Raw genomic sequence first — 14534 nt, forward strand, 5'->3', positions numbered from 1 at the left:
TCGGATTAGGAGAAAACTCAGACAAACCCTAGTTTGACAGGAATCAAAGATTGGCCGAAGATCTTGGTAAATCATACACATATAGACTAGCTATGAATGCATACAAAAGAAATATGAATGAAGCTGGTTTCTCTTGATTCGGAGCCAGGTACTTGCCAAAATATAGGGAAGTACTAAGTAATACTATAATCATGTAAGTAACAACGAGACATAGCACATAAGGTAAGAGAATCGTAGAATAATTCCATATTAAGGTCGGAATTAGAGAAGATTAAAGGTGGTAGCTGCTAGGGTTTCACAGAAGAGAGAAGAGGAGGATTGAGAGTGTTTGGGGGCGAAAGCTTAGGGGAAATGGGTTATGATTTAAAGGGTTTGGTTAATTAAAGCGGGTGGGTTGGCCGCGGGCCGTTGATCTTGAGAGATCAACAACCAGGATTAAAGAATAGGCGGGGTAGGTCGTTTAATGAGTCTCGGCCGGGTCATTTAAAGAGGGTCGTTTTGTTTAGGCTGGGGGTTATTGGGCTAAGGTGTGGGGGTATTTTGGTACAAATAATAACCCGGGTCATTCATAAAACATACATGCGGGTACAAATAATAAATTAGGATGATTAAATTACCCCAAAATAATTTGAAGGGATAATTAATAAATATTTGAATAATTTAAATGCAAGAAAATTAATTTTAAAAATTTAAGAATTATGGAAAATTCTTTTATGACCACTATGAGTTGGGTAATAACGCAAAAATAATATTTTGAAAGTATATGGAATAATTTATAAAATATGAGAGAAACATTAGGTATTCCAACGGCTCACATTCCATTTCCCACTTTAAACCCACCTAAGACCTAAACCCTAATTCAATTACACAAATTCGGTCACCCCTACTTTCCCCTTTGCCTCTCTTTTCTCTCAAACCTATCAAACCTCACCAGTCTGAATCCTTGCACAAATTTGGTCAAGGTCACTTGAATCAACCACGAAATCATCCATCTTGTCACTATAATCTGTGAATCCAGCAAGCTATTTCCATTACCACCGATAAATTCAAAAATCCCAAATCCGAAAACCTTAGACCTAAAGTGATATCTCAAATTATCTGAATATCTGCTATGATCTATCAAATCCATGGCATGCATGGCCATTGTCTCCGACTCCATCATCATTATTCGTGTCCAGAGGTCAAATGCATTCCTCATGCCCAGGTAAATCTTTTCGTGCTTTTCCGTTTGTTCTTCACCGATTTTACCCCCTATCAATCGTCATCAGCCCCATCATCATCTTCCACTCAAAATTCAAATATGTTAAAAATCCTAGGCATTGAATGCCACTATAAATTGGAGCCTTAATTGCTCTCACCTGAGAGAACAACCAACACAAAATTGAATATCACCTAACACCTAAGAGAATTAAAGGCTTCGAATTCTTCTCACTAATTTTCAGTTTTTCTTCCTCTCCTGTTCTGAGATCTCTACTCTTCGAGTTTGAATTTTGACTCTTTAAATGGCTAAACAAAAAGGGATTTTGTTTGGTTTGCTACTCCACAGAAGGTTAGTGTACCTGACCCTCCCTATCATTGACTATTCGTGTTTTTTTGCTTACCATTCTTGCTTCTGTTGATTACTTTTGTCTATGACATATGTTATTAGCTTGTAACTGATTATCGTGTCTTGACCTAATGCATTGCCCTCATTATTGGAACTAATTGATTCTTTATAATGTTTGATTGTTCAATGTTAACTGGTTATTCTGTATTAATGTATGAACTTCACCAGATAAATGTTTTCCTAAAATGAATAACTTATGTCCTATTAAACTTCTGCAGTAGTTAAGAGATTATGATAATCCTATGAGTGCTTATCAAATTTACTATTATGTTTGTTAGCCTAACCCAAGTTGTATCCTTGACCGTTTGATGTCATGTTTATGTCTGCTACATACTTTCTATGTTGGTTCTTGGGTTACTAATACTATTATTTGTTAATACATCTAAACTGATCTTCATCATGGTATCTATGTCATGCCCACTTAACTTGCTTGCTTAGGCTGATTTATCTGCTACTGAAATCATGTTTACCCTATACATTTAAAGCTCATATGTTCCTGTGATTTGGATTTTGTAATGAACTCACTAGCCTGGTTTTTAGATCATCTGCTCACCTGATATATTCAGTAATCTTGTCACCTTTAGAAGTATCCCTGTATGCATGTTTGAGTATCTCTTGTTAGCTTCTGCACTTAAGTATTTTTTCATGAACTTCTTGTTTATCTTGTCTTTTAAGAAAGACTAATGCTTGAGGTATTATGCTTAAATCATTCTTTCATGCTTAGCCTACCTGATTAAACTATAACCTTAAGCTTATTTTCTGTCTTGCTGAGAACTTGTGTCTACCGCATCTACATAACATCACTTCAGGTGTTAATAATGTCATATCATCTATTGATCCATGACATATGCTTAACATGTATACCTCGATAATGTTGGAACGGTGATTAGTTTTGCACACTTAAGGATCCAATGCAAGTTTGTTATCATAGTCTGACTCACCAGTTCAGTTATTAGGATACCCGTTCTTCAATTATGTCTTGTAACATTGTAATTATGTTAATACATCATTGTGTATAAGTTTGGATGTCCTCGGTTAGGCCTTATGATTATATGTAAGCCTAGTCGCACTTCTGAACTTCTTGTTTGCTCCTTATGTGAGAATCATGTCCAAGATACTACACTTTTCATTTAAAACTGCTTCATAGAAGGATAAGTTGAACTTTGCTTGCAGTAATGACTTGACAACCTAAATTATATAGGAATTTGGAGTGTAGGTTATTTGTTATCAAATATGGACTCAAGGAAACTCACTAATCCTTATTTGTATGGTCTAAAGGAATGTTTTTCTCTACTCAGTTGACATTATTGGTTGTAAAGGTTTAACTGTGTGTTTGAACATTGACTGGGAACATGATAAACTAGAAACCATATTGTTATGTCTAAGTTAGATTACAATTGATAATATGAGAGTACTTTTGTTGTTTGTTGTCGTCTCTAGGGAATCTGATTAGGGTTGATTAACATAGACACTCAATGTAGTAAGGATTCTACATGTCTGAGCGAATTTTGGACTATTCTGAGTGCAATTGAAATGGTTGTTAATGCATTATGAACTTAATTAAGGACCTACTATCATAATCAGTCAAGTTAGCATGCATATCATCCTCGCTCCCCCTTAAGATAACTTCACCCAGCATTTTAAGCTTGTAGTAGTCTATTGTCGTTTGCTCTAAAACACTCCCTGTTATGCAGTTGTGGTCACTTTCCTCGAGTGTTCTAATACATGTTATACATGAATGCTTAATGTCTCGTGACATTGTTAGTACATGAAACACCTAACCTTTACCTTCTGGGCTCTAATTCTAATGCTAATGGTGTAATTCCTAAAGTGTTCACGTTTATGCATTTTGATGATATCCATGTGTCTTATGGACTTCTTGTGTACTTGAACTTGTGTGCCTATTTCTTCTTTCATGTTGACTGTTAAGACCTCATTTGAATCTAAACCTCCGGGGGAAGAGTAGGTGTGAATGATTAAGGGTATTTGGAGTGGGACATAGTTTATTATTAAGGCGCCCTTCCGTGACACAAGCACTGCTCGGGGTCCTTGAGACCCTTGTGAACTCTGAAGTGCCCGGGATTCCAAGGGTACCTTGTTCATAAATAAGGTCTTATCTTAAGCTCTTAATCATTGACTTTCATTAATCTTCCTAGGATTAAATATAAGTGAAAGTTGGTTTGAACCTTAATAATGATCATTTGTTATAGCTTTATTTAGCTTAACCTTGTATTAGCTTTACTATTCTTTAAATCACATTTGTATCTTACAACTTATTTATTTTGCCTTATGTAGCATCACTAATGTTTTTCTATATCTCTGTATGCATGTTCGAATTTGGGCCTTCTGATTTTCTTTAAAACTCAATCCCAAGTTCCAGCCTACGGTCCACATTGCTGAAATATGCCGATGCTGCATTTTGAAGTCTGGTGGGCCTACACTCCCTCTGCCTCATATTGTATATGTTAAGATACTAACACTAACATTGAGTGTTCCATTTGTGCTTTAATCATTTTTAGGAACCTAGGCAAAACCAAGCTCATAGGTAAATAAAATGATAATCTGAATTTACTTACCATATTCAATAGAGTATATCAAGCACTTACTAATAATAAAAGGTCTTGTTCTTTATTTATTACTAACTCTTATACAAATTCTTTGATATTGAATATATTTTAAAATGAAATGACTCCTCTTTGAAAATAGAACTTAAGGGAATATTTCAAAACGATTCTTCCAACAAATCAAACCAAACGTGACTGGTAACTTGCGATTAACGAATTTTAAAAGGACAAGTCCGTTTTGAAATTAATCCTCCAAAGGTATTCTCATGACATTTTTATTTTAAGATATACATATCATTTTTAAAAAAAAATCCTAGAAACATAAACACATTTTTACAAGTCTTTTGTGGATGTAAATATTTTACAAGACCCTTTTACAAATTACAAATATTTTACAAAACCCATGCTCTCTTTTTCAAAAAACATATACAACCTCTTATTCAAAAACAAGTAGGCTTTTAACAAGATTTAGAATAGACCACAAACCTTAAGCATTAAACCAAGAAGAAATAAACATCCACTTCCATGAACCTAGTCTAAGTCCTATTGTAATGACCCGACCTGTCGTGTTGAGATTTAGCATTTTATTCGGTGGTTTGAGACTTTGAGTAGCTTCATATTATATATTAAGAGTTGCATGTATTCTTGATTTTGGTTTTTGATCAATTCGGGATTGATTTGGAAGAATGATTCTCGTTTTAGAAGGTTTAAGTTGGAAGAGTTGACCAATATTTGACTTTTGGGTAAACGGACTCGGAATCGTATTTTAATTATTCCAATAAATTTGTATGATGATTTTGGACATGTCCACAAAGTTTAGTTAAATTCCTATGAGTTTTGGATAAGTTTAGGTTGTATGGTGATTGTTTTCGGTTTCAACATCGAATTGAGCATAAAGGTTACCATATTAAGCAAACGGCCTTTGATTTGTGTTTCGACTAAATTATTATATCCGTGTCATAATTTTGGAACCATAGCAATTAAAAATTATCAAGATTTGACATCGTATGAGGAATTTATTGTCATTTTACTAAGAATTGGGTTGCCTGATTTTTCAGATTAATTACAAAATTACCACTGAATTCGTATTTAAAAATCTGCACTATTTTCAAATATTAAAACCAACATATCTCCTTGTTTATAAGGTCAAATGGACTGATTCAAAAGTCTAACTTAAATGGAATTTCACAAGGAATCCATTGTAGTCATCAAAAGAAATTTTTGGGATCATTTGGTACAAGAAACGAGGTAGAACAGCTGGCAAAAGCATATAATATCGAGGGTTTGTTCATTTGGTCATATTTTGAGTTGGGGAGCTCGGATTTGGGAGATTTTCAACACATGGATTGGGATAAGTGTTCTATACTTGGTTTTGATCATATTTCATGAATCCATTTTCGTATTTGGTATTTGATTGATGATTTCAAAGTGAAATTTTGGGGCTTTTGTCTATAATTTCATGAAGCAAATTTTTAAGTTCTGAATATCGATTCGGAGTCAGATTTGAGTGAAACTAGTATGGTTGGACTCGTAATTGAATGGATTATTGGATTTAGCATGTTTTGTTAGATTCTGAGGTGCAAGCTCGGGTTTGACCTGCTTGTTGACTTTGGGCTTTTTGACTAAAGATTACGCCTTTATCGATTGGATTTGTTTTCTTTGGCATTATTTGATGTTCTTGAGTTGTTTTTGGCTAGTTTTGAGCCGTTCAGAGGTCGATACGCACAGGATGGCATTTTTAGAGTATTATTTGGCTTGCTCGGTATTGGAATTAGCGTGTTCGAGGTAAGTAGCACTTCTAAACTTGGTGCCGAGGGTATGAACCCTGATTATTCATATTATGTGTTTTGTGCTGAGGTGACGCACACGCTAGGTGACGGGCATGTGGGTGTGCACCGTTTGAATTATTACTCGGTTGATTCTTGAATTATGACTAGGTTGATAATATCAATCCTTGGGATTTTTGTATAAAAGTTCAGTTATTTCATCACTTATTTTCTCAGTAAATCTCATTTGAATTGGAATATTATTAATTGGCTTACCTAGCGGGTTGAGTTAGGTGCCATCGCGACTAGTTCGATTTTCGGTAGTGACAAGTTGATATCAGAGCTCTAGGTTCATAAGTTCTACGAGTCATGAGCCAGTGTCTAGTAGAGTCTTGCGGATCGGTATGATGACGTCCATACCTATCTTCGAGAGGCTACAAGGCATAGGATAAACTTACCATATTTCTTTCCTTATCGTGCGACATCGATTCAGCTTAAAGCGTATCTCTCTGAATTTCCTTCCACTCACGCGTATGCTATGTGAGTGCTCGGTTCAGCTGTTCGTCGACGACTTGTGATTTAATGGACCACGCACGAGATGTGTTTTCTGTGTGTTGGTGATGGGGCAGTCTGGAGGACTTGAGTCCCGGTTAGGACCATAGCTTAGGATCGGTAGTTTCAGTTGTGCGAGCATGTGCTTTATGATTTCTATGTCTAGTGGTGTCCCTATGAGTGGAACTAGTGGCTCAGTGAGTGGTTGGATGGCTATATGATGAGTAGGATGTGACTGCAGGATGTGTTCAGATGGTTTGAATGTAACATGAAGAATTTGCTTGAGATGTGAAAAGGACAATTGGATGCTCGATTTATGTGGATGTGTCATACAGTCTTCAATTATGAAGGTTTTTGAGAGATTCTTTCGTGTTATTTCATTTGTGGAACAAAGTAGATTTTCATGTCTTTTTGTTGAGTTCAGACTCAGGATATTAAGTGGTTACGTAGTAATTGTGGCTATGAAAGGTTATAGAGAGATGTCATTTTGTGGCTAAGCAGGTGGGTTATCATTGGCGGTGTAATCTACGGATGTTTGATCCTTATGATGTTGTGTGGAGGCTTTCTTTTCTTCCAGTAGGAATAGGTATTGCGATTCGAGTTTGGATTAGTTGAGAAAGTTGATATGACTGTCACGAGGATGAATGCAAGCTTATCAGATGATTTGAGGTACTATATGGTTTGTGTTATACGAGCTTATGAAATATTTAATTGTATCTCACTACGATATTAAGGAAGTAATAAATTATGTGCATTGTGAGTTATCGAGTGTTTTGATCTATGTCTTTGAGCCAGTGGGGGAGTCTGCAATCGACAATTTGATTGCTTGGTTACGTGTTGTATTGGTTTCGTTTTGAGGCATACATGTAGATCGGTTATGACTTGCAGAGGTTGGTTTTGAGGATTACTAAAACAAGAAAATTTCTAGATGTATGGTATATTACACATTATGGGTATATGGAAATCATGAAATGATTTGAGTTGTTATTCGTGAAAGATGTAGTGTGCATGGAGTAGGAATTTACTCGGTTGCATTAAGGCGGGGTTACTTATTTGGGTATTGTCATGCTAATAGGGCACAAGTCATTCGGCCCGTTTGGGCGGTGAAATTTAAATTCGAGCAGAATGTATGACTCTCGAGAAGGTTCTAATAGATTCAACATTTATATGTTGCAATTCAGAATTTTTCGGATTTGTATATGGCTAGAATTTAAGATTTGCATTGGATGGTGTCGAGACCCGCGGTATTTCTATATCATTATGGATTCTACATTTTAGTATCTGGAAGGTAAAGGAAACAATTTTAGATTTACATAAGGCCTCTTCAGAGTTGGTGTCTCGGTTATGGTACTTTTGGGGTGCTTAAGATGGAATACAACGGCTTATGGGCCTTAGGGCAGTGTGGGTTTATGCTAGGATCTCTTGTGGTGAGTTTTGGGTAAGGATCATAGTGTTTTAGCAAAGAAGTGTCAACTTGATGGTAATTCGGAATGAACTCAGAGAAATATGACAGCTTGGTAGTAGATTGGATCAACACAGTAAGGGTTAATGATCAGTTTTTTTGGGCACTTATGACGTGTGAGTTTCTACAGGTGTTTTGGGAAAATACTCTTGGGATTGGCGACCTGCGTGGCTTGGTTGAGTTAGAGAGATTCTAAGTGCAAATGAGTGCACTTAGAGATGAATTTCTACAGGTGTTTATTTCTAATGGCTTGGTTATGTGCAAATGAGTTTCTAAGTGTTCTCGATGATTTCTTTCATAACTTGAGATGAATTTATCTATAGGTATGGGATTTATGTGGTGCGTTATGATTTTCTCCTAGATGGGATCAAGTGGAAGGTTTCTTGCTAATCGAGTATGTAATTTGCTTGTGATCCATGGTTGATAATGAGGTTCTCATGTTTTCATATGATGGCATGATAGATGCGGCGTGTCAAGTGGGATTAGGATTTGCATGTGCAAAGTCACAGTTCAATCTTGAAGGAAAGGTCATGGATTCTTAGACAACATGGACGGTTTTAGATGACTAGATGAATGCTATTACTACTTGGTAATGCGATACTCGCCTAGTTAATCGACTGCTGATGTTTAGATTTTGCTATGAGGCATGGAAAAATTATAGAAATATTTCACATGTGGATGATTATGTATGGAAGATGTGTTAGTCATCCGAGTGGTAGAGTTGGGCTCGGCTATGGTGATTCATGTGTTCTATAGATTTCGAGACTGGGAGTTCTGAGAAGCAGATTGTTTCAGGGTTGCGGAATATGAAGATGTGGCCAAAGTTAGCTAGATGGTGGTACATGTCATGGCTAGATCATTGTGGGCTTTTGTAGTGCTATTTATCCATTTGGGGATGAGAGGAGTTGATTTTGGGGTCCATTGGAAGGCTCGAAGAGGATGTGTATTTAACACCGAGTCGAATTTGGTGACTCAGAACTGTTAGTGTTTAGAGGTATGTCATTAGGTTAGAGTTGAGCTTCTTCGTGTTTTGATATTTTCTATATGTTACTCTCATATTCTACGAGGGGTGGTGATTCCTTGGTTATACGCACACATAGTGCGGTTCTGTTTGGGCCTTATTGCGGAATCCGAGAGAAATGGAGATTGAAGTGTGGAGTGGTTGATTGCGCCTTAGTTATGGTCTTTCTGGGTTGTGGTATATTGTGTTATTTTCTTCTCCATGTTTATGGTCATGCACTTCATGTACTTATTGTCGAATTATGTGTGGTTGATGATTTTGAGCATTGTGGCTTTAGGTATTTCATATGGACCGGTGTTTGGATGGGTCACGCATTGCAGTGGGCTATGTTGGGATATGATCATTTGTGTTAGATCCGTGTGTCTTGGTTCTATTATGTGTAATGGGTTCTTAGCATTGCACTTATGGTGGTATATGTTGAACTTGCAGGATGGTCCTTTCATTTGAGTCATTTTTTCCATTTTTGGGTGCATTTGAATGGTTGCGTATTGGTGCACGGATTACACGGTTGTGGCTTTAGGTTGTATTTTGTAAGGCATGTTAGTAGAATAGTTGTGGTTGATCAGATAAGGTCATTTGACCTAGAATGGATACTATCAGATTTGATTACGGTATGTATGGATACTACACTTCTGCACCATATGTGCAGATGTTGGAGCTGATGTTGCTACATGTGGCGGGAGCTGGCCTTGAAGATGTACATGCGTTCCCGTTACAGCTGCCGCTTGTTCTTGGTAGCTTTAGATTTATAAATCTTTTTATGTATATTTCGAATAGATGATGTATTTATTTCATACCAGCTTTATAAACTCTAAGTCTTAGAAGCTCATGATTTGTACTCTCAATCCTTGGAATTTTTGTATAAAAGTTTAGTTATTTCATCACGTATATTCTCAGTAAATTTCATTTTGGCTTACCTAGTGGGTTGGGTTTGGTGCCATCACGACTAGTTGGATTTTGGGTCATAACACCTATGGAGCTACATCACGTATATTCTAGGGATTACCTAACACATTTCCCTAAGAAGAATAAGAACCCTTACCATAATCTCACCGGTTAGCAAACTAACAAGATAATAATCTAATAAAAACATAGGTACCCTAGTATACCTTTAAATATTAAGTGGCGACTCTTTTCATCAACATGGAAACCACTAGTTGAATCTTGTTTTGACTCTTGCAAAATAAGGTGCAACAATATGGCGACTCTGTTGGGGACTTTACACTTAGGTTCTGACCTTAGCAGACTTAGACTAAATCTAGAATTTAGGGATGTTTGTTTATATACTGCTTTAACTGTGCATAATATTGCAAATACATGCTTAGTTGTCTTACATATTTTACTTGTTTATCATGTATTTATTTGCCTGCTTTAATGTGATTATTGTTATCTGTTATCGCTTTTATACACTATCATCACATTCTTTCCAATTGAGTCTTGGCCGTGCCATACCCCATTTTCTCGCGAAAGTGGGTTTCGACATGTGACAACTCTTTTAAATGGGTATTAAAAGAGAAGAGTCCCCACCTAACGATTTTATGGTGCGTTAGGGCACCTATTTGCAGATATCTCTGTTTTAACTAGTCCATGTTACCAAAGATTGGGTAAGGGCTCAAATTACCTCGAAAAAAAGGTGTTAGCCACTCTTCGAGGTCCACAACTATGGGTCCCGGCCGAAATTATGCAATGCGGGATTATTGGATTATGCTTGTCCTATGTGATAAGGTAAGTGAAGGAAGATAGGAAAGTAAGGGTTCAACTATGATATAAGACAAATATAAATGGTACATGATTAGCAAAAGTCTTTAAAAGTCACAAAATACAACCTAATTGTTCTAGATTCAAAGAAACAAAGGTGTGAACAACAAACCTATAAAGGGGGGAGGAGGGCTAAGTTTTTTAGAATAAAGGATCACACCATGCAACATAAATAATACTTCGCAACTCCCTTAGGGTAGGAGTTGCTCATATTATTCAGAGGGCATAGACTATCATCTCATGCTACCCGATTACTATGTTAAAATTGTTTAACTAAAGCGCTCTAGTTCGATTCTAAACCGTGTCTTATAGGTGCACTACCCGTCCCATGCCTGTGGTCCAGGATGCTTTGGACCAACTACTTGGGTGTTGCTAGACTTTACTTAGGGTGCTCAAAATGATAAAACTAGGTGCACATTCAAAACATGTAGGACCACACATAAAAACAATAAATGGCTCAAGTTATCCTTCACACATAAGCAACGAAAGCACATGGACATATTTCATACTATGCAATAGGCAGTTTCAGAATCATGGTATATTAGATTCATTTAGTCCTATAGACATGGCTTCTATGTGACCACACAGTCTTAGGATAATCTTGTAGGTAGTAATATTGTCCAGACTATCGAATTTACATATTATAAACGTTATAAAAACCTATAGGAATAATCTCTAAGTGATATGCGCAACGAGGTAGAGAAGCCATTTGAGAATTACTCTTCTTTGATCCTATTGACATGCTTTCTAGGCGAGTAGCGATATATTATAGGCAGGTTCTCTAATAATTGGTAGTTGAACGCAGATTTATCATGCTTATTTGTATAGGCATTTTATCTAGACGGGAAGTGTAATAAGAACAACAGAAGTAGTCGATTAGTTAACCAATTAAAGCCATATTGACATGGTATCTAGATGATTATTAGCAAAGGCATATATTAGTGTGATCCTTCAGGCATGCTATCCAATAATCACATTGCAATCGCACAATTGAGCAGATAGTTATTGATGTTTGATTCTTATAGGCACGCTATCTAATAGCGCATAGAAGTAGACATGGGAATAAGTAAAGCATTTATTCAAACATATTCTGATAATGTGCGGGCATTAGACAGTTTGAGTGAGTGAAGTATTAAGTTCCTGTAGGAATGATTTCTATTAATGTATAGAAATAAAGCATGTCGAACAAAGTAGCAAACAAAGCATGTAGACCCTATAAGCATTCTCTCTACCCATTCATACCAAAATTAAAGTATACTCGTTCCCCACTCCACTAATTACCCAACTGGTTGTTTACAAATTATTACAAGCCCAAAATAATGAATAAAAGTATAAATATTACACACTGAATGACTGCATGTCTAATAAACAAAACATGCACAAAGAAAAATAACCTAGTAATGCCTGGGCCTTCAACAAGCTCACTTCTCACACGAATAGCAGACCCATATCCAAAAACATCAGAATAGGATATATATCCATTGCATAGCCCAAGGCCACACATGAACGCATACCAGGCCCAGATAAATGACCTATTTACACAGCAATTGCATATTAACCACGCAACCACACAAGTTAACAAAACACACATGGCAATCCAATTAATAGTTCTGAAGTCTATTAACAATAGTACCTCACAAGGACAAGATTACTAAAGAAGCATGTTAAAACTTTCATTTAGAAGCTATGGGATCAAGACACTAAAGAACAAAAAGGACTCAGTTTCAACATGGCAAGTTTGACATAGAAAATAACATAAGTTCATGATTGAGCAATTATTCAACAAATTAGAGAGTGTCGCATGCTGGACATAGTCACACATTGCGAGGACTTAAGAGGCATGTATATTGAGTTATCAGAGTGAACACACACACATGCCAAGTTTCCAGAAATCATATTTAGAGTAAGGCATGATCAGAATTAGTTAAAAAAGGACTTTAGACCTAAAAACTCTAATCATAGGAATCTAACAGGGTTATCTTCACGAGGATAACAATTTCACATGTTGGTTTCTATCATGAAAGCCTAAAAAGTACCACAAACAGACTAGTGAGCATGGTCTACAAAACTCAACAAACTGCTTAACATGCTGAGTAGAACACAAAGATTCAAAATCCAAAAGAACTCATAGTAGGTAAGGAAAGCATACCAATTTTAAGGTTAATTGAACGGATAGACCTTAGGGCTTATGCCAATTGACCATGTGTAACAGACGGAACTAAATATATTGATATTCAAATAGAAGTCTTAGGAAATACTAAAGAATGCAGGATTTGAACAAGTCGAAGCATAATACTGAAGTTCTCCAACAACAGAGCAACATGTTTTGCTAAGCATTAAGACACATAAGATTTATGTAGACATAGATCAAGGGGAACAATACCTCAAACATAAAGGATTGAGTAGAAAGGGACTTATTAAAGCAAATTCGGGGCCGTTAGTAATTCCCTAGGAGTTTCAGTGCAAGTATTCAAAGTGAGACATGAAAAGGGGTATGATGTTAAACAGTCAATGTAAGCATACATAAACATAACAATCTTTGAGAAAGCATAACATCACAGAATTCCTCCACATTGACTACACTGCTTGAACATATGCAAACTTAGACAAGTTCACATGAAGGATTCCGGAAGAGATTCAAAGCAAATGTCAGCACAATATCATATGGTCTTCAAAAAGTCCACATAACAGAGATGTTCAGAAGCATGATCACAAACAGGGAAGAAACATAATTGCGAAGGTTTGAACACTTACCAATTTGCAGTTTTAACAACAAATAAAGAAGAATCACCAAGTTCCACTAGCAAAGTAAGAACAACAACAATAATTCCAAACCGTAGTGCGTCAGAGTTCACGGGAGCTTCGAACGAGCCCCGAGTAGTGCTCGCACTAGGGAGGTAGTTAGAGAAGATTCTGGTGGCCGTGAGATTCAGACGACCAAAAGCATAAATTTCATAATAGTTTAGAGTGAGTGGGAGTGAGAATGCAGTAGCAGTAGCAGTATTTAAGTCTTCGATAGGAAACATGGAAAATGGTTTATATAGATATTGATTTGAACAAACAGATATGGGAAACAATCAATTAAACATAAATAAGGTAAGAAAATATCTCATGCAAATCATAATCGGTCGAGGAGTTGGAAAATCTCAAACCCTAGTTGGATTCAACCGTTTGAAAATCAAACCAAAGTTAGGCAAGTACCTAAGTAATACCATAAACAGGCGACCAATAGCGGAGGAACATAGATATAGTAAGAAAATAATGGGTGAATCCCTTTATCAATAGGATTCAGAGAGGGATTGAAAGGGGGATGTGGCTAGGGTTCTTCAAAAGTAAGAGGGAGAGTTGAGAGTGTTTAGAGGCGGCCGTTTGGGGGAAATGGGTACTAGGGTTTAGGGTTCGGTAGTTAAAAGGGATGGGGCGATCGTGGCCAGGATTAAAAAAATAGGTGGGGCGGGTCGTTTAATGGGTATGGACCGGGTTTGGGTAGAGGGTTACTTGGTCTAGGTTGTGGGCATTGAGCCAATGGTTTGGACCATCTTTGGTCCGAATTTTGGCCTGGTTTTGGGCCAAATTTTAAAAATAAAGAAATTAAGAGAAAATAAATTAATGAAATAGATAAATAAGTACAAAAGTATTATTTAGGCAAATAAATACTTTAAAATAATGGATGAAGGGTGCAAACATATAAAAAGTTATTTTGACCTTAAATAAAATAATAAATGCAATTAATTATAAATTATAGTATTGCAAAAATATGTAAATAGTATAAAAATGAAAATGTACTTATAAAATGAAGTAATAT

At 36.4% G+C, this 14534-nt stretch overlaps 1 long non-coding RNA gene across 1 annotated transcript; it reads left to right on the plus strand.

Moving 5' to 3' along the window:
* Positions 1 to 887: 887 nt before the first annotated feature.
* LOC107768350 (uncharacterized) lies at positions 888 to 4241 on the plus strand. Its single transcript, XR_001644127.2, has 2 exons — positions 888 to 1549; positions 3987 to 4241. It is a non-coding gene; the product is annotated as an uncharacterized LOC107768350 (long non-coding RNA).
* The last annotated feature ends 10293 nt before the right edge of the window (positions 4242 to 14534 follow it).

Source organism: Nicotiana tabacum, chromosome 9 (genome assembly GCF_000715075.1).
Source record: "Nicotiana tabacum cultivar K326 chromosome 9, ASM71507v2, whole genome shotgun sequence".
NCBI classification, from domain to species: Eukaryota; Viridiplantae; Streptophyta; class Magnoliopsida; order Solanales; family Solanaceae; genus Nicotiana; species Nicotiana tabacum.